Source organism: Bos javanicus, chromosome 28 (assembly GCF_032452875.1).
Source record: "Bos javanicus breed banteng chromosome 28, ARS-OSU_banteng_1.0, whole genome shotgun sequence".
NCBI classification, from domain to species: Eukaryota; Metazoa; Chordata; class Mammalia; order Artiodactyla; family Bovidae; genus Bos; species Bos javanicus.
In genome coordinates, this window is record NC_083895.1 from 46022684 (window position 1) to 46044920 (window position 22237).

The following is a 22237-nucleotide window of genomic DNA, read 5'->3' on the forward strand; positions in this document are numbered from 1 at the left end:
TGTTGATTCTATGATACACCAGTCAGGTGGAGAGAAAGTGACATAGTGAGAACTGTGCTTCATCAAGCCAGTTACCATTCTAGGAAGCGAATTCAGTCTCACTGTGGCCTTCTGGGTGGTAGTATAGAACACCCTTCAGTGAAGTAGTTAATCTCCAGCATTTCTGCCTTGTCCTGTGCATGAGAAATGTACCCTCACAGCCAGAAGATAGTGCTCTGGTAGAGTCTGCAGGATTTTTGCAGTAAACCACCCGTAGGATGCCAATCAAGTTGAATACCAAGGTAATATTGGCGGGCTTCTACCACATCTTCACTTCATCCATCACACTACTCATAGTTACTTGCCCGCCACAGTGCAAGTAAGTGTGACCTGCCTATTACCTATTCTTCAGTATGATGGTTGGTCATGTTAAAAAAAAATAAACCAGACGTACAGTAGGAAGATAAATGTGTAAACTACATTTCATGCTGCTGTCATTGGTCTCTGGGTCAAATAAATGTTGCATCATGTCTTTCCATGATCATCCATATTAGATTTTTCCTTCATCCTTGGCCAGCACAACTCCTGGCTTAATTTGCTTGCCTTTTAAGTTAACATAGACCTTCATACCTGAGAGCTCCGAGTCCCTACTCACCAAGTCCTTAACAGATCATGAGCATGCCTGCTGTAATTTAATTTACAACATTATTACCATGGAAATAATGAAGAACATCCTAATGAATCCTATTAGTTCCAGATATATTTCTTACTTCCTTTGTTATTTCACAGAAGCCTTGTCTCCTTGGGCTTAAAAGGCCAATTGTTATTGCTTTCGTATACTAACTGTTTTTTGCATGCTAGCCTATTCAGGAGATATACAAAGTGAACTGGGTATAGTGGACCTCTTCCTGGGTTCCCTTGTAGAAGCATTCCGCGACTCCCCCGTCTAGAGAAATAGAACCTCTGTTACAGTAGAGCTTAAACTTGTGATTTTTGGAGACGCAAAAATCCCCAAGTCAAAATAAGTGGCCCAATCAAAAAATGGGCCAGACATTTGGGCCCCAAAATGGGCCAACTAAACAGACATTTCTCCAAAGGAGACATACATATGGCTAACAAACACATGAAAAGATGCTCAACACCACTCATTATCAGAGAAATGCAAATCAAAACCACAATGAGTTACCATCTCACACCAGTCAGAATGGCTGGGATCCAAAAGTCTACAAGCAATAAATGCTGGAGAGGGTGTGGAGAAAAGGGAACTTTTACACTGTTGGTGGGAATGCAAACTAGTACAGCCACTATGGAGAACAGTGTGGAGATTCCTTAAAAAACTGGAAATAGAACTGCCATATGACCCAGCCATCCCACTGCTGGGCATACACACCGAGGAAACCAGAATTGAAAGAGACACGTGTACCCCAATGTTCATCGCAGCACTGTTTATAATAGGCAGGACATGGAAGCAACCTAGATGTCCATCAGCAGATGAATGGATAAAGAAAGCTGTGGTACATATACACAATGGAGTATTACTCAGCCATTAAAAAGAATACATTTGAATCAGTTCTAATGAGGTGGATGAAACTGGAGCCTATTATACAGAGTGAAGTAAGCCAGAAAGAAAAACACCAATACAGTATACTAACGCATATATATGGAATTTAGAAAGATGGTAACAATGATCCTGTATGTGAGACAGCAATATGTGTATGTAAAGAACAGCCTTTTGGACTCTGGGAGAAGGTGAGGGTGGGATGATTTGAGAGAATAGCATTGAACATGTATATTATCATATGTGAAACAGATCGCCAGTCCAGGTTTGATGCATGAGACAGGGTGCTCAGGGCTGGCGCACTGGGATAACCTTGAGGGATGGAATGGGGAGGGAGGTGGGAGGGGGGTTTAGGATGAGAACACATGTACACCAATGGTTGATTCATGTCAATGTATGGCAAAAACCACTACAATATTGTAAAGTAGTTAGCCTCCAATTAAAATAATTAACTTAAAAAAATCCCCAAGCCAGTAAATTGATGAAATGGTAAGAATGGGCATTGCTTCTACCTCCTCGGTTTCAGATTCACACATTGTACCCTCAAGAGCCAGAATGTTACAGTGGCAAGTGGTTCCAACAGTTGTGTATGCAAGGGAGGCTGTCGTTTCCAAGCTAGCAAATGGCATAGCCTTGATTCAGAACCCGAAGTTCGCATGCTGTATCTCTCCTATTGTGACCTGCTCATATCTTACCTGGTGTTGTCTCCCTAATGCACAGCTTGAGAGTCACGAGTAAAGTGTTATCTGGGTCAAAATGAGGACTGCAGCCCAGGAGACATCATCTCAGATAGCACTGAGAAGCTGCTCCAAAGAGGCAGGGGCAAGGTCAGTATATATGTGATTTTAGTGAAGGGAGAGTACATTCAGTCAAGCACACATTTTCCCAGGTTTTTGCTAGTCTAATGAAGTTTTCTGCTAATCACAAGGAACTGACATCAGGAATTAATAGCAGGAATTAACACAACAGAGTAAATAAACTATACTTCAGTGAAAAATCCATTATTGTCAATTAGTGTAAAATCTATGGAGAAGATAGTTATGCATAACAAGGTAAATGTAACTTTGAGAAAACAAAGATTTCATTTTCCTGGGGATGTGTAAACAGAGGTCATATGAGGTTGGCCACACACTCCACCAGGAACCCTGTGGACTTCTACATTGGCTGGATGAAAACACATGGTTTTCTGAAAACTTCCACTCTTTCTCTGCCATATGTATCCTTCTCGTGAGTGCAGTATTGTCTTAAAGCAAACTGTACTTTGTTTTTCATTTAGTTTTTGCTGGGAAGGAGGTAGCAGCATTTATTTTCACCCCCTTTTATTCTCTCTTCCAGATTATAGCAGCTGGAATCTGGGGAAAAAGATCTTCACGACCCAGATAATCACAATGGTATGATCACTCACCTAGAGCCAGACATCCTGGAATGTGAAGTCAAGTGGGTGTTAGAAAGCATCACTACGAACAAAGCTAGTGGAGGTGATAGAATTCCAGTTGAGCTATTCCAAATCCTGAAAGATGATGCTGTGAAAGTGCTGCACTCAATATGCCAGCAAATTTGGAAAACTCAGCAGTGGCTACAGGACTGGAAAAGGTCAGTTTTCATTCCAATCCCAAAGAAAGGCAATGCCAAAGAATGCTCAAACTACTGCACAATTGCCCTCATCTCACATGCTAGTAAAGTAATGCTCAAAATTCTCCAAGCCAGGCTTCAGCAATATGTGAACCGTGAACTTCCAGATATTCAAGCTGGTTTTAGAAAAGGCAGAGGAACCAGAGATCAAATTGCCAACATCTGCTGGATCATGGAAAAAGCAAGAGAGTTCCAGAAAAACATCTATTTCTGCTTTATTGACTATGCCAAAGCCTTTGACTGTGTGGATCACAATAAACTGGAAAATTCTGAAAGAGATGGGAATACCAGACCACCTGACCTACCTCTTGAGAAACCTATATGCAGGTCAGGAAGCAACAGTTAGAACTGGACATGGAACAACAGACTGGTTCCAAATAGGAAAAGGAATGTGTCAAGGCTGTATATTGTCACCCTGTTTATTTAACTTCTATGCACAGTACATCATGAGAAACACTGGGCTGGAAGAAGCACAAGCTGGAATCAAGATTGCTGGAAGAAATATCAGTAACCTCAGATATGCAGATGACACCATCCTTATGGCAGAAAGTGAAGAGGAACTAAAAAGCCTCTTGATGCAAGTGAAAGAGGAGAGTGAAAAAGTTGGCTTAAAGCTCAACATTCAGAAAACTAAGATCATGGCATCTGGTCCCATCACTTCATGGGAGATAAGTGGGGAAATGTGGAAACAGTGTCATACTTTATTTTGGGGGCTCCAAAATCACTGCAGATGGTGATTGCAGCCATGAAATTAAAAGGCACTTACTCCTTGGAAGAGAAGTTATGACCAAGCTAGATAGCATATTGAAAAGCAGAGACATTACTTGGCCAACAAAAGTCCATCTAATGAAGGCTATGGTTTTTCCTGTGGCCATGTATGGATGTGAGAGTTGGACTGTGGAGAAAGCTGAGCACCAAAGAATTGATGCTTTTGAACTGTGGTGTTGGAGAAGACTCTTGAGAGTCCCTTGGACTGCAAGGAGGTCCAACCAGTCCATTCTGAAGATCAGTCCTAGGTGTTCTTTGGAAGGAATGATGCTAAAGCTGAAACTCCAATACTTTGGCCACCTGATGTGAAGAGTTGACTCATTGGAAAAGACTCCGATGCTGGGAGGGATTGGGGGCAGGAGGAAAAGGAGACAGCAGAGGATAAGATGGCTCGATGGCATCACCGACTCGATGGACGTGAGTTTGAGTGAACTCCGGGAGATGGTGATGGACAGGGAGGCCTGGCGTGCTGCGATTCATGGAGTTGCAAAGAGTCGGACACGACTGAGCGACTGAACTAACTATAACTATTTAAGGGCAGCCCTTGACATCAGGGATTTAATTCCTCTAATGAAAGGCATCATGGGATAGCTAGCAAGAAGGAGAAAGAAAAGTAAAGCCATTATTATTCCCACAGAAGTGTTTGGTATGTGGGCAGCAAGGAAAATGGTACCCAAGACTCAAGGCTGAAGCATACTGTGTGCTTGTGATACAACATTTAGCAAAATTATAAACTCCAATTAGGGCTTCCCTGTTGCTCAGCTGGTAAAGAATTTTCCTGCAATGTCGGAGACCTGGGTTTGATCCCTGTGTTGGGAAGATCCCCTTGAGAGCGGAAAGGCTACCCACTCCAGTATTCTTGCCTGGAGAATCCACAGATAGAGGAGCCTGGCGGACTACAGTCCATGGGGTTGCAAAGAGTCGGTTGCGACTTTCACTTGACTTGATAAGCTCCAGGTAATCAGAATGCCACTAAGTCCCCAAATCAGCCACAGTGATTTTGCTAATGTACAGTCATACCATTTCAGTTAAAAAGCATTGCTGTCTTCTAGCGGCCTCAGGTAAACTTATTGATTGGATGGCACACATACATGTCTTGCTATGTACTATACATAACCGATCTAATTCTTCACTTAAAGCTGATGCTCCCTTGTGGGCTTTCTGTTTGTATGATCTACCCAGTAATGTAAATGGGGTATTAAAATGCCCTGCTATTATCATGTTGCTGTCAATTCCTCCATTTAAGTCTGTTAATAATCACTATGTGTATTTTGATGTTCCTGTGTTGGATGCATGTATATACTATAAATGTTATTTCTTTATGGACTGTCCTCTTCATTATTATATATTTTCCGTCTTTGTCTCTTGTTACATTCTTTGGCTTGAAGTTTATTATGATATGAGTATGATTATAGCTGCTTTCTTTTGGCTGCTCTTTGCTTGGAGTAGCATCTTCCATACCTTCAGTTTCAGCCTGTATTTACCTTCAGAGCTGAGAAGAGTCTCCTGGAGGCAATTATCATTGGTTTTATCTTTTAATCCATCGAGCCACTCTGTGTCTTTTGATTGATGAATTAAATCCATTTACGTTTAGGATAATTGTAATATGAGAACTTAATGCTTCAATTTTGTTTTCTGATTATTCTGACAGCATTGTTTATTTTTCCTTGTGATTCTATTTGTCATTTCAGTTTGATGGTTTCTATGATGCTTTTCTCAGTTTTTTCTTTTTTCACGTTTAATGACTCTGTTCTTGATTTTTGTCTTGTCATTATCCTATATAAAAAGGTTTCAAAGATAAATTATAATAAGTCACCCACATACCAGTGAGTTCCATTCTAAGAGTGCGTTCAAAAGTCCAATTTGTTCTTAAGTTTAACAAGGTTAACCTAGGTACCCAAGTAACACAATCGGCTATATAATACTGTACTATAATAGGCTTATCAGAGAAGGCAATGGCACCACACTCCAGTACTCTTGCCTGGAGAGTCCCATGGACAGAGGAGCCTGGTAGGCTGCAGTCCATGGGATCACAAAGAGTCGGACACGATTGAGCGTCTTCACTTTCACTTTTCACTTTCATGCATTGGAGGAGGAAATGGCAACCCACTCCGGTGTTCTTGCCTGGGGAATCCCAGGGACAGAGGAGCCTGGTGGGCTGCCGTCTCTGGGGTCGCACAGAGTCGGACACGACTGAAGCGACTTAGCAGCAGCAGCAGCATAATAGGCTTATAAGGCTTTCTCCACAAATAATACATAACAAACAGACAAGCACAAAAAATAAAGAAAACATTTTTGATCCTAAATTATGGGACCTTGAAAAGTACAGTGGTACAGTATAACAGTTGGCATACAGGAGCTGGCATCGAGTGAACGGGCAAGAAGAGTTACTGACTGGAGGAGGGAGAGGGGATGGGAGATGGTAGAGCTGAAGGATCATCAGTAATAGGAGATGGAGGGAAAGCTGCAATTTCACTCATGCCTGTCATTGATGGCACAGGTTCTGGTTCCTTGCTGGGGTCAATTGTTATCTACCCTTAATCCAGTGATGTCTGGGGAATAGCTCTTTTTTTCTCATCATAGATGACCCAGTACCATGAGACTGCATTCTAAGCAGCTGCTGTAACCTTCAAGTACCATTCTAGGCTCGGTTCCTGTGCCCCAGAAACTAGCAGTGCCTCCTCAGATAAAGAAGATCCTCCTGCCATTTCCTGCACTGTGACGCTCTTTGGTTCTTCAGTTACTTCTTCTTCCTCTTGTCTCTCTTTGTCCTGTCTTTGGGCTTCCAGTTCTGTCTGGTTTTCATTAGTAAGTGCCACGGTCACATCTTCAGATGTCACGACTTGAAGCTTCATATGAGGGGGACTTACTGTAGTCCTTTTTCTGCTGGTAACATCTTATCTTCATCTGCCTATGCAGCTTCCGTCCTTTTTCTCCCCCTTTATCCATTTTTTTAGATTGTGAGTTCATTGCAGAGTTGAAGTATCTATTATTTTTAATGCTTTCCCCCTTTGATTTTTATGCTATAATTGTATTTAACAAACTATTCTGATATATATTTGCAATTTTCTGATTCTATCACCTACTCAAAGTTTTGTGTATCTTTGCCTTTGTAGAAAAGCTCCTTTCAACACTCTTTGTAAGGCAAATCTAATGGCTACAAATTCTCTCAGCTTCCGTTTGTCTGGGAAAGTTTTTATACTCCATATCTGAAGAATAACTTTGCTGGATAGAACATACTTGGCTGACAGCTTTTATATTTGCAACATTTTGAATATGTCATTTTTAGATTTCTATTTTTTAATTAATTTATTTTTATTGAAGAATAATTGCTTTACAGAATTTTGTTTTCTGTCAAACCTCAGCATGAATCAGCCATAGGTATACATACATCCCCTCCCTTTTGAACCTCCCTCCCATCTCCCTCCCTATCCCACCCCTCTAGGTTGATACAGAGCCCCTGTTTGAGTTCCCTGAGACATACAGCAAATTGCCGTTGGCTATCTATTTTGTATATGGTAATGTAAGTTTCCATGTTACTCTTTCTATACATCTCATCCTCTCCCCTCTCCCCATGTCCATAGATCTATTCTCTATGTCTGTCTCTCCATTGCTGCTCTGTAAATAAATTCTTCAGTACCATTTTTCTAGATTCTGTATATATGCATTAGAATATGATATTTACCTTTCTCTTTCTGACTTACTTCACTCTGTGTAATAGGTTTTAGGTTCATCCACCTCATTAGAACTGACTCAAATGTGTTCCTTTTTATGGCTAAGTAATATTCCATTATATATATATATATATATATATATATATATATCTCACAACTTCCTTATCCATTCCTCTGTCAATGGACATTTAGGTTGCTTCCATGTTCTAACTATTGTAAATAGTGCTGCAATGAACAATGGGATACATGTGTCTCTTTCAATTTTGCTTTCCTCAGGGTATATGCCTAGGAAAGAAATTGCTAGGTCATATGGTGGTTTTATTCCTAGCTTTTTAAGGAATCCACATACTGACTTCCATAGTGGCTGTATCAATTTACATTCCCACCAACAGTGTAAGAGCATTCCCTTTTCTCCACACCTTTCCAGCATTTATTGTTTGTAGTCTTTTTGATGAGGGCCATTGTGACCAGTGTGAGGTCATTGTAGTTTTGATTTGCATTTCTCTAGTAATGAGCAACGTTTAGCATCTTTTCATGTGTTAGCCATCTGTATGTCTTCGTTGCAGAAATGTCTGTTTAGGTCTTTTCCCCACTTTTTGATTGGGTTGTTTGTTTTCCTGGTATTGAATTGTATGAGCTGCTTGTATATTTTGGAAATTAATCTTTGTCAATTGTTTCATTTGCTATTATTTTCTCCCATTCTGAGGGTTGTCTTTTCACCTTGCTTACAGTTTCCTTTGCTGTACAAAAGCTTTTAAGTTTAATCAGGTCCCACTTGTTTACTTTTGTTTTTATTTCCATGACTCTAGGAGGTGGGTCATAAAGGATCTTGCTTTGATTTATGTTATCGAGTGTTCTGCCTACGGTTTCCTCTAAGAGTTTTATAGTTTCTGGTCTTACATTTAGATCTTTAATCTATTTTGAGTTTATCTTTGTGTGTGGTGTTAGGAAATGTTCTAATTTCATTCTTTTACATGTAGCTGTCCCGTTTTCCCAGCACCATTTATTGAAGAGGTTGTCTTTGCCCCATAGTATAGTATTGCCTCCTTTGTCAAAACTAAGGTACCCATAGGTTCATGGGGTTATTTCTGGGCTTTCTATCTTGTTCCATTGGCCTATATTTCTGTTATTGTGCCAGTACCATACTGTCTTGATGACTGTAGCTTTGTAGTATAACCTGAAGTCAGGAAGCTCGATTCCTCCAGCTCCATTCTTCTTTCTCAAGACTGTTTGGCTATTCGGGGTCTTTTGTGTTTCCATATGAATTGTGAAATTTTTTGTTCTAGTTCTGTGAAAAATACCATTGGTAATTTGATAGGGATCACATTGAATCTGTAGATTGTGTTTAGTAGTATAGTCATTTTCACAATATTGATTCTTCCTACCCAGGAACGTGGACTATCTTTCCACCTGTTTATGTCATCTTTGATTTCTTTCATTAGTGTCTTATAATTATCTGTGTACAGTTTTTTGTCTCCTTAGGTAAGTTTATTCCTACATATTTAATTCTTTTTATTGCAGTGGTGAATGGGATTGATTCCTTAATTGGTCTTTCTAATTTTTCATTGTTAGTTAATAGAAATACAAGTGATTTCTGTGTATTGATTTTGTATCCTGCAACTTTGCTAAATTCACTGATTAGCTCTAGTAATTTTCTGGTACTATCTTTAGAGTTTTCTATGTACAGTATCATGTCATCTGCAAACAGTGAGAGCTTTACTTATTCTTTTCTGATCCGGATTTATTTTATTTCTTTTCCTACTCTGATTGCTATAGCTAGGACGTCCAGAACTATGTTGAATGATAGTGGTGAAAGTGGACAGGCTCTTCTTGCTCCTGATCTTAGCGGGTGTGCTTTCAGTGTTTCACCATTGAGAATGAGGTTTGCTGTAGGCTTACCATATACGGCCTTTCTTATGTTGAGGTAGGTTCCTTCTATGCCCATTTTTTGAAGAATTTTAGTCATAAATTGGTGTTGAATTTTGTCAAAGGCTTTTTCTCCATCTATTGAGATTATCATATAATTTTTATCTTTCAATTTGTTAATATGGTGTATCACATTGATTGATTTGAGTACATTGAAGAATCCTTCCATCCCTGGAATAAACCCAATTTGATCATGGTGTATGAGCTTTTTGATATGTTGCTGAATTCTATTTGCTAAAATTTTGTTGCAGGTTTTTGAATCTATATTCATCAGTGATATTGGCCTGTAGTTTTTTGTGTATGTGTGTGTGTTGCCTTTATCTTGTTTTGGTATCAGGGTGATGGTGGTCTCGTAGAATGAGTTTGGGAGTGTTCCTTCCTTTGCAATTTTTGGAAAGAGTTTTAGAAGGATAGGCATTAGATCTTCTCTAAATGTTTGATACAATTCTCCTGTGAAGCCATCTGGTCCTGGGCTTTTGTTTTTTGATCCCAGCTTCAATTTCAGTGCTTGTAATTGGGTTGTTCATAATTTCTATTTCTTCCAGATTCAGTTGTGGAAAATTGAACTTTTCTAAGAATCTGTGCATTTCTTCCAGGCTATCCATTTTATTGCCATAAAGTTGTTCATAATAGTCTCTTAGAGTCCTTTGTATTTCTGAATTGTCTGTTTTAACATCTCCTTTTTAATTTCTAATTTTGTTGATTTGATTCTTCTCTCTCTCTCTTTTTTTTTTTTTTTGATGAGTCTGGCTAAATGTTTGTCAATTTTGTTTATCTTCTCAAAGAACCAGCTTTTAGTTTTAGTAATCTTTACTATTGTTTCTTTCATTTCTTTTTCATTTATTTCTGCTCTGATGTTTTTTATTTCTTTCCTTCTACTAATTTTTTTTTGTTGTTGTTCTTCTTTTTCCAGTTGTTTTAGATGTAAAGTAAGGTTGTCTATTTGATGTTTTTCTTGTTTCTTGAGGTAGGATTGTACTGCTATAAACTTCCCTCTTAGAACTGCTTTTGCTGCATCCCATAGGTTTTGAGTTGTTGTGTTTTCATTTGTTTCTAGAAGTTTTTTTATTTCTTCAGTAACCTGTTGGTTATTTAGAAACATATTATTTAATCTCCATGTGTTTGTGTTTCTTACAGTTTTTTTTCTTGTAATTGTTATCTAGTTGTTATCTAGTCTCTCAGTGTTGTGGTCAGAGAAGATGTGTGTGAAATTGATACAATTTCAGTTTTCTTAAGTTTACTGAAGTTTGATTTGTGACCCAAGATGTGGTCTGTCCTGGATAATGTTCCATGCGCACTTGAGAAGAAGGTGTATTTTTCTGCATTTGGATGGAATGTCCTGAAGATATCAATGAGATCCATCTCATCTAATGTATCATTTAAGACTCGTGCTTCCTTATTAATTTTCCATTTTGATGATCTGTCCATTGGTGTGAGTGGGGTGGTAAAGTCTCCTACTATTGTTGTGTTACTGTCGATGTCTCCTTTTATGTCTGTTAGTGTTTGCCTTGTGTATTGAGGTGTGCCTATGTTGGGTGCATAGATATTTCCAATTGTTATGTCTTCCTGTTGGATAGATCCCTTATGTGGTGTCCTTCCTTAACTCTTATAATATTCTTTATTTTAAGGTCTATTTTGTCTGATATGATGATTGCTACTCCAGCTTTCTTTTGCTTCCCATTTGCATGGAACATATTTTTCCATCCTCTCACTTTCAGTCTCTTTGTGTCTTTAGGTCTGAAGTGGGTTTCTTATACATATATGGGTCTTGTTTTTGTATCCATTCAGCCAGTCTGTGTCTTTGGGTTGGAGCATTAAATCCATTTACATTTAAAGTAATTATTGATATATATGTTCCTATTGCTGTTTTCTTAATTGTTTGGGGTTGATTTTGTAGATCTTTTTTCTTCTCTTGTATTTCTTGACCACATAAGTCCCTTTCACATTTGCTGTAAAGCTGGTTTGGTGGTACTGCATTCTCTTACCTTTAGCTTGTCTGAAAAGCTTTTTATTTCTCCATCAATTTAATGAGATCCTTGCTGGGTACAGTAATCTTGGTTGTAGATTTTTCCCTTTCAGTACTTTAAATATATCCTGCCATTCCCTTCTGGCCTGCAGAATTTCTGCTGAAAGATCAGCTGTTAAGCATATGGGGTTTCCACTTGTATGTTACTTTTTGCTTTTCCCTTGTGGCTTTTAATATTCTTTCTTTGTGTTTAGTCTTGTTAGTTTGATTAGTATGTATGTTGGCATGTTTCTCCTTGGGTTTATCCTGTATGGGACTCTTTGTGCCTCTTGAACTTGATTGACTATTTCCTTTTCCATTTGGGGGAAAATTTCAACTATAAGCTCTTCAAAATTTTTCTCATACCCTTTCTTTTTCTCTTCTTTTGGGACCCCTATAATTTCCCAGAGGTCTGTGAGTCTATCCTCAGTTCTTTTCATTCTTTTTACTTTATTCTGGTCTGCAGAAGTTATACCCACCATTTTATCTTCCAGCTCACTGATTCATTTTTCTGCTTCAGATATTCTGCTATTGATTCCTTCTAGAGTATTTTTAATTTCAGTAATTGTGTTGTTTGTCTCTGTATGTTTATTCTTTTAATTTACTTTCTTCTGTATGTTTATTCTTTAATTCTTCTTTGTTAATTGATTCTTGCATTTTCTCCATTTTGTTTTCAAGGTTTTTGATCATCTTTACTATCATTATTCTGAATTCTTTTTCAGGTAGTTTGTCTACTTCCTCTTCATTTATTTGGACTTCTGTGTTTCTAGTTTGTTCCTTCATTTGTGTAGTATTTCTCTGCTTTTTCATTATTTTTTTAAACTTATTGTGTTTGAGGTCTCCTTTTCCCAGGCTTCAAGGAAAGTTAAATTCTTTCCTTGAAGAAGTTTGAATTCTTTCTTCCTTTTGGTTTCTGCCCTCCTAAGGTTGGTCCAGTGGTTTGTGTAAGCTTTGTATACGGTCAGATTTTTGCTGAGTTTTTGTTTGTTTGCTTGTTTTTCCTCCAATGGGTAAGGCTGAGTGAGGTGGTAATCTTGTCTGCTGATGATTGGGTTAGTATTTTTGTTTTGTTTGTTGTTTAGATGAGGCATCCTGCACAGGGTGCTACTGGTGGTTGGGTGATGCCTCGTCTTGTATTCAAGTCATTTCCTTTGTGTGAGTTCTCACTATTGATATTCCCTAGGGTTAGTTCTTTGATAGTCTAGGATCTTGGAGTCAGTTCCCCCTCTTCAAAGGCTCAGGGCTTGATCTATGGTCAGGAACAAAGATTCCACAAGTGGTTTGTTATGGCATTAAGTGGGATTGAGACAATATCCAAAAACGAGAAACCAAAGATGAACCCCAGACAAATGGCAGTTACAAAACCAGACAAATAATAATTAAAATAATGGAATATACACATATACATATACACCCATGAACAAAGTCAAAACAGTTCAAAAAAATAAAGTACAGCAAATTAGCCTGGCAGACAAAGGAAATAAAAAATTATATTTTCCAGTTAAGAACAAAACTAATGAAAGCACAAACTGGAAAACAAAACTAAAGCAAGGTGCCAAGTGGGAAATAAAGCAATGAAAACAAAACTAACAAATATTTTGATAGGAAGGAAAGAAAGAAAAGAAAGAAAGAATAGATACGCAAAGTTAAATAGAGATAGATAAAGAAGATTTAGATTTGTTAAATATTAACAGCAAGGGGAAAAGAACAGTAGGAAAAGCAAACAAAGGAATAAATGTAAAAAAAATAATAATAGGTTCAAAAAATTAAAAATTCGAATTAAAAAGAGAGAGAGAGAGAGAGAGAAAAAAAAAGGAAAACTCTACAGAACTGCAAAAGTCCAACATAGAGGCAGTGGTTTATAACAATAAAATATGTGACTGAGGAAAAAAACCTCAAAAGCTTAATTTGATTTCATAGTGCAAATAAAATTGACAACTACAACAGAGGGGGGAGGGGAAAGGGAAAAAGAAGAAAAAAAAATCCAAAAGGATCTATAGAACAAGTCAAAACACAAGAATAATAAATGTTTTTCTTGAGTTACTGCTGTTAGAGTCCTTTCCCTTACTGGGAGTCACAGTCCCCCTCACCTCCCTAGGATGCCCTCCAACTTTGTGCTGATCTCTGGACCTGCTGTGGGGGCAGCTCAGATTCTAATCTGATCTTACTCTTCCTGTGTGTTCTTGCCTCCAATGTCCAGAGCTATCAGAACTAGTGCATTTTCTTTTGTGGGAGCTCTCAATGATCTTTTATATAATCTATAGATACAGAGTGGAGAAGGCAATGGCACCCCACTCCAGTACTCTTGCCTGGAAAAATCCCATTGATGGAGGACCCTGGTAGGCTGCAGTCCATGGGGTCACTAAGAGTCGGACACGACTGAGCGACTTCCCTTTCACTTTTCACTTTCATGCATTGAAGAAGGAAATGGCAACCCACTCCAGTGTTCTTGCCTGGAGAATCCCAGGGATGGCGGAGCCTGGTGGGCTGCCATCTATGGGGTCGCACAGAGTCGGACACGACTGAAGTGATTTAGCAGTAGCAGTAGATACAGAGTCTTCCTAGTTGATTGTGTGGATTTAATCTGCAGCTTGTACAGCTGGTGGGAAGGTTTGGGGTCTTCTTCCTTAGCCACACTGTGTCTGGGTTTCAACTCAGGGTTGAGACCACCTCTATATGTGGGTTGTCCACTGGGGTTTGCTCCTGAGGCTTCTCTGGAGGAATTGATTTGCCCCTGAGAGGGCCAGGTGTGGAGGTGGAACAGCTGCTTGGGTCAAAGAGGTTCTGGCAGCACCAGGTACTCAGGAGAGTTAGCAGCTAGGGCAGCAGGAAATATAGTGCTCTAGAAGGGTATGGCAACCAGTATTGGCCAATACACTCCAGTATTCTTGCCTGGAGAACCCCTCTCCCTGACAGAGAAGCCTGGCAGGCCACAGTCTACAGGGTTGCAAAGAGTCGGACACGACCAAAGCGACCCTGTGTGCACAGATGCAAGACTTTTTTTTGCCTGTGGCAACTCTGCCCCAGTGAGAGTTGAGCGTAAAGGTGGCACACCTGCCTGGCTTGTGGGGACCCTGGCGGTGCCAAGTGCGCAGGGACATGGATTGCCTCTGCCTCAGGAGTTATAGCCCTATCAGAGTCTTTCTTTGAGCCTCTTGTAGCTGGTTATCCGGAGAAGGCAATGGCAGCCCACTCCAGTACTCTTGCCTGGAAAATCCCATGGATGGAGGGCCCTGGTAGGCTGCAGTCCATGAGGTCGCCAAGAGTCGGACTCGACTGAGCGACTTCACGTTCACTTTTCACTTTCATGCATTGGAGAAGGAAATGGCAACCCACTCCAGTGTTCTTGCCTGGAGAATCCCAGGGACGGTGGAGCCTGGTGGGCTGCCTTCTATGGGGTTGCAGAGAGTCAGACATGACTGAAGCGACTTAGCCACAGCAGTAGTAGCTGGTGATCAGAATGCCTCTTTAACCAGTCTTTCTCTATTGCTCTGCCCATTCAGGCACTTAGTGGGCTCCCTTGCCTGGGGTCCTTCTCTGTTGTTTGGCACATCAGGCACATAGAAGGCCCCCTGACTGGGGTCCTACTCTGTAGATCAGCATGTCAGGCACTTAAAGGGGCACCCTGGCTGGGGTCCTACTCTATATTTCAGTGTGTCAGGCATTTGATGGGCCAGCCTCTCTATTGTTAAGCTGCTGATGCTGGCATGTGGGGAGAGGGAAGCTTTGGTGATGGCTCCACCCCTACATGTGACTCAGCAGTACCGTTTTGCTTCCATGGCTGCCTGACTTTCCTCCACTGGCATTTCCCACCGGGATCTCCTCCCTCAAATCCCCTCAATCCATCTGTCTGTAATCAAGAGTAGCCCTTGTCCTGGGATTGCTCCACAATCCCTAAACTGCAGCGCCCAGCCGCTGCGCCTTCCAGGGGACCAGCGTTCCTCTCTGTGATGGTATGGTTGCGGCAAGGACCGTCTGATTCTCATTCCATTTAGGCTGCCACAGATCAGCTGTTTCACTCTCAGTCTTAAATGTTTCTCCTCTGACTCAGACAATTGCCCTGATGTGGGGATCAGACCCCTGCTTCAGTTCCCCCACCCATCAAGGGCTGGTCCAGTCCTACTGACACTCCTGGTTTCCTCCCCTAGTTCCTTCTTCCTCCTGAGTTTTGTGTGCTTCTATATATTCTTTTCCACTGGTCAGGCACTCCTGTCCATTCTCAGCTGGTGTTCTGCATGCACTTTTGTGTCTCAAGGTGTATTCCTGATGTATCCATGGGGAGAAATGTACAGCACATACACCTACTCCTCTGCCATCTTCTAGATTTCTATTTTTGAATTTGCTAATTCTGTCTTCCATATGGTCTGCTCTATTTTCAGAGTTTCCTAATAACTCTTTACCTCATTTATCAAGTTCTTCAGCTCCAGAAACTTTGGCTGTTTTTAGAGTTTCAGTCTCTTTGGTAAGCATTTTCTTCTTTCATTAATTTTATTCCTGAGCTCATTGAACTGCCCTTCTGAGTTTTCTTACAGCTAATTGAATTTTTTATGACCACTATTTTGAATTCTATATCAGTTACATCACAACCTTTCATGACTTTAAGTTTGGTTTCTGAAGAATTGTCATCTTCTTTCTGTGATACTGTGGTACTCTGGTTTTTCACGGTGCTTAATGAGTTGTTCCTCAGCCAGTCCACATCATGCAATGAACATCAGTCTCATTTAGGCAAAGATGTGTTTGCTTTGATTCTAACAAGTCAACAGGTTGGGAATTAGAGAGCTTTCTTTTGTTTTTCAGTAGGTGGCATTATAGCACACGTTTTTGGTTTTTCTTACCTGTGCTGCCCCTGGCCATATTTGAGAATCTGCACTTTCTACCTTCCAGTGTCTATGCGGAAGTGTTGCTCATGCCCTCATTGATGCTGCTTGAGCCCCCGGGGTCTCTGGTGCCTTGGAGGGGCAAGTAGCACTGCTGCCACCTGTGTTGGCACTGGGGGCACTGGGTTGGTAACAAGAGACAAAGAAGGCTATTCCCTAATGATAAAGGAGTCAATGCGCCAAGATGACATAACAATTGTGTGTGTATGTATATATATATATAATGTAAATTCTATATATAACAATTATATATATACACACTACATATGTACCAAACATCGAAGCACCTAAACATATTAAGCAAATACTAACAGAACTGAGGGAGAAATAGACAATAATACAATACAAGTAGTGATTTCAACACCCCACTCTCATCATTGTGATGATCTCATCAAATTCATGCAGACTGAAAATCAACCAGGAAACATGACTTGAACCATATGCTAGATCAAATGAACCTAACATACATTTTAAAAACATTCCATCCATCCAGGCAGCAGCAGCAGAATACATATTATTCTTAAGTGTGCACAGATCGTTCTCCAGGATATACCATAGATAAAAAAACAGGTCTTAGCAAAATTAAAGACTGAAATAATATCAAGTATATTTTCTGATCACCATTGTTTGAAACTAGAAATCAAGAACATGAGGAAAATGAGAACATCTACAAATATGTGAGAAACAACCAACATATTCCTGAACACTCATAGTCAAGGAGAAGTCAAAAGAGAAATAAAAAATATTTTGAAACAAATTGAAATGAAAACACATACCAAAACTTATGACATGTTGGGAAGGCAATTCTGAGAGGGAAATGTGTGATGGTGAATGACTATGTTGAAAAAAGAGAAAGATATCAAATAATCAACCTAACTTTACAGCTTAAGAAACTAGAAATGAATAGACTAAGTTGAAAGTCAATAGAAGGAAGGAAATAACAATGATCAAAGCTGAAATAAAGGAAATAAAAAGAATGAAAAAGTTAAGCAAAACTAAGAGCTGGTATTTTTTTTTTTGAATGATAAACAAGGGAAGTCTGGCATGTTTGTAGTCTATGGGGTTGCAAAGAATCAGACATGACTGAGCTACTGAACTGAACTGAAACAAGGGGAAAAGAGAGAACACTCTTCCCAGGTGGCACAGTGCTAAAGAATCTGTCTGCCAATGTAAGAGATGCAGATTTGATCCATGGGTCTGGAAGATACCCTGTAGGAGGAAATGGCAACCCACTCCAGTACTCTTGCCTGGAAAGTTCCATGGGCAGAGGAGCCTGACAGGCTACAATCCATGGGGTTGCGAAGAGTCAGACATGACTGAGCACACACAAGCATGAGCACTTAAGTAAATTTTATTCAGCCTTAAAATAAAAAGAAGACAATCCTGCCATTTGTGACAACATGGATGTACCTGGGGACATTATTCCAAGTAAGATCAGCCAGACATGAGAAGGAGCAACACTGTATGATTTCACGTATATGTGGAGCTTAATCAAATCCATAGAAGCTGAGAATAGAACAGTGATGGTCAGGGCTTGGGTGAGGGAGATAGAGGGAGGTGTTGATCAAAGGATACAAAGATTCAGTTATACGAAATAAATAATTTCTGGAGATACGTGCAACATAGGGCAATCCCAGGGATGGAGGAGCCTGGTGGGCTGCCATCCATGGGGTCGCACAGAGTCGGACACGACTGAAGCGACTTAGCAGCAGCAGCAGGGCCTATGATATATAATACAGTATTGTCTATGAACAAAGATGGCAAGAAGAAGCCTTTGGAGGTGATTTGTTAGTGATGATTTCACAGATGTCTATGTCTCTCCAAACACATCAAATAACATACATTAAATATCTATAGCTTTTCTGTCAGTCATACTTCAATAAAATTATTTTAAATGTTATGAATGGAAATATCTTTGATGCAGAATTAGGTTAGGGGACTTGTCTCAATAAAATGTTGTACAGCACCAGAGTCTGGTGCATTAATCTTCACATTAGAGTTTGTCCCCATTGGGTACCACGTGTAGCTAGCAATGACCAGGCTAGATTCATAAATTAAATTTTGGCTTTCTGGGGTTCATTTTCTATTTATCAAGTTCACCATTCAATCATATCTATCTTAAGTAACATAAAGTACATCTGAATAGTTTAAGCACAATAAATTATAATCAAATCTTGATTAAACCTAAGAAGGCTTCCTGTCATTTCTTGGTTCCTCGACTTATTAATAAAATACTAAACATCAACGATGTCAATACACTTTTCAGTGGTTTATCTCTCAGGGTGGAGCATTATTTCCATGCTCCTACAACATCTTGAGTCATTTTCAAGTTGACTTGAGATTGTCTGGCTCAGTCTCCACATTCTATGGATAACATGACTGAAGTATTTTGGGAAGTTGACCAGTTAGAGGAAGGCAGCACGAGCCTTAGAACTCAGGGCTTCCAATGCAAACTGTTTCAGAATCTACTAGAGGTCCCTTTGCATTCCATTTCTACTGCCAGTTCCTTAAGCCAGCATTCTCTTTCTCTTGATTTCTGCAACAGTCTTTGTATCCACTTTCCTCCTTTGATCTTGGTTTTTCCAATGTCTTTTTCATACAACATGAATTTGTATGAATTTTCATACGGCTATGAATTATAATACACAGCTAATCAGAACATACCTGTGATATTTTTAGAATGCATTTGATACCTCCTCATTGTCAGTAAGATGAAATCTGAAGTTTGTAATATGACCTTCAAGGCCAAGTATGATTCAACCATGGTGTAGGACATATTTCACAAAATTCATTTGTGATTATTTAATCTCAGAGTTTGGGTTAAAAAGCAAACAAGAGAGAATAAAAACGGTATTAATCTAGAGGTATTTCCTCTGGAAATGAAACAGACACATTTCTATCCTGGAAATAAGAGCTAAAAGCATGCAAAGGATGAGAATTGAGATAACAGAAATGTTGGTTTTAGAAGAAGTTATCATTCAGAAGATAACCTTGTAGTTGACAACACAAGTCTACCAGAAAAAATTGTTTATTTTCATGAGTAACTTGAAGTAAGTTGATCAGCAAATAACTTAGATTTCATTGCCTTGTGACTTTGGAAGCTATCAGACAAATGTGGATTAAGCACTCGTTTTCACTGATGAGAACACCCATTCTATAGTAACAATTTTAGGATAAGAACCAATCATAAGTATACATTTTGAAACTGGTGTTGGAATAAACTATTTAGAAAATAGAAGCATTGATCAGCTGTGGAACGCTGTAGTTAATCCCCCTCCTTAGAGGATGGTCTAAGAGCTAATGCAGTTCTATTTCTTTCAGCATGAAAGTGATTCATACATATGTAGCTAAGCTATCTAAAAACAGCGATTAAGAGCACATCAGGTGCAGGCTATCTACATCCCATTATGAAGGGTACTATAACCCTTATTTCCTTGAGGTAGGCATGAAGGGCACGTAGACCTGAGCACTGGTACTATAGTTATCCTTTTCTTTATTGTTTTAATTATATGGATGCTTGGAGGGGGTTGCCATGCCCTTCCCGACCTGAGGATCAAACCCACGTCTCCTATGTCTCCTGCGTTGCGGGTGGATTCCTTATCCATGCAGGGCCACCTGAGATGCCCCAAATAATTGTAATTCAGTTGAATGAAGTTTATGGTCAGATGGTACATATATGCTAAGCCATTTCAGTCGTGTCCAACTCTGCGACACTGTGGACTGTAGCCCAGCAGGCTACTCTGTCCGTGGCTTTCTTCAGGCAAGAATACTGGAGTGGATTGCCATTTGGGCCATATGGTAGTAAAATCAAAAGAGTATAAGTTACTAAATTTCAGAAATTTCAAAACATGGTTTATATCAGAGGGAAGAATGAAAATGTAGTAAGGTATTTTACAGTCAAAGTAAATGTCATCAGTATGTGGCATATTTAGGGAGAAAATATTCATGCACACCAAGGTGAAAAGTGGCCTTGAGAAAACAGATCTTCACGATGGGGATGAGTTAACAGAGATCAGGTAAGGTCTGCCACAGACTCCCACGACAGCTCTGGGGACTGCTACAGTGTCTGGAAGGAAGACAAATGGTTTTCTGAAGACTTCCACTCCAAGGCCATATGATTTTTTTTTATCTTGATATTTTCATCCTGAACATCATTTTTCTCAAAGCCCAGTGGACCTGCTTGTTACTCAGAGTGTAGGTGACAGGGTTCAGCAGCAGGGTCACCACCGTGTTCACAAGGGCAGCCTCCTTGTTGCAGTCCAGCCTGTCCACCTGCCTTGGTTTCACGTATATAAACACACAGCTGCTGTACGTCAGGGAGAGGACAATGAGGTGAGAGGAGCAGGTGGAGAAAGCTTTCTGTCACTCCTTGGCTGATGGGAGTCGCAGGACTGTGGCTACTATGTTGCTTATGCAATGATGGTTGTGATGAGGGATGTCAAAAGGACCCACAAAGCAAGGATAAAAGCATACATTTCAAGTTTGGTGTCAGAGAGGAGAGATGGATCAGGGGGCCGAGGTCACAGAAGAAGTAAGGGATGACTTGGGGGCTGCAGAAAGATAACTGGGACACCTTCACACCAGACCAGAAAGAACAGCGAACCCCAAAGCACAGCAGGCTGTGAACAGGAGGCAGCAAGTGCTCAGGTTCATGATGGTGGTGGAATACAGAGGCTTGTAAATGGCCAAGTATTGGTCCAAAGATAACGCTGCTATGAGGAGGAAGCCTGCTGCTCCCAGAAATATTAACACAAAGGCTTGTGAGACAGGCGGCAAAGGAAATTGTTTGTTTGCCTAAAAGAAAGATGATCAGCAGTTTAGGAATAACTGTACTTGTGAAGCAACACTCACAGGTGTCTGTAGCCTGGAGTCAGCACAGCTGATGATGGCTATGAGGGCACTGCCTGCAGCGGACACCAGGTGTGCCAGCGAGGGCACCAAGAAGAGGACTTTGCCCAGGTGCTGGACAGCAGGGAAACTCTCCAAGGTGAACTCTTGGACCGTTGTCCCATTTCTCATTACCATCAACATTTCTTTCCACAGCAGCCTCATCTGTGGGTCTTAGCCTACAACAGAGGCATCACAGCAAGAACAAAAGTTTTAGAGGAGCACAGGATCAAGCTCCTTAACCACCCAAGAAGGCAGCTACATGGAGGGCAAAGTAGTCCCATTCGCTGCTTATTGGATCAAAAAGACATGACTTCAACACTAGTTCAGTACTGAGTTCCGATCCCTTGAGAGATTGATGCTTTTGGAAAGTTATTAATGGTTAACATTTGTGAACTTCACTTTCACTCTATGTAAAAAGAAGACAGGATCTACAGTTCACGTACTGGTGAGAATTAAATAAAATGAAGGATGTAATTCACTTGTCATGTGATATCAATGATTCTTATGTGTTCCTCAAGGTCTAATTTTAATATTGAAATCACTAGTGTATTTTTAAATGTGGCATGATGAATAGGCAGTGTTATTCACATCTGCAAGTTATATATTTTACAGTATTACCAATTTATATTTAAATAAAGACAACAGTAGTATAACAATATTCCCTTTGAATATGCCTTTTACAATATGCAACAAATTCTATGGTTCAGATTATAAACATCATCACTGTTGAAGACTTTACTAATGCTTGGTATTTTGCTGGTCACTGAAATCCAGTGTTTCTCCTGCTCTACACAATAATCCTGAGTGTTAGATTTCCCTCACTCCTTCTGCTACACAAAGAGACTTTGAGACATAGAGAAGTTCCAGAGAGGTTAGGTCACACAGCTGGGACCTTAGCGACTTCTGTCCAAAAGCCCTTACTACTTCC

At 40.0% G+C, this 22237-nt stretch overlaps 1 pseudogene; it reads right to left on the reverse strand.

The window, feature by feature from the left end:
- Positions 1–20182: 20182 nt before the first annotated feature.
- LOC133240696 (olfactory receptor 6C75-like) lies at positions 20183–21459 on the reverse strand (annotated as a pseudogene).
- Between the last annotated feature and the right edge of the window lie 778 nt (positions 21460–22237).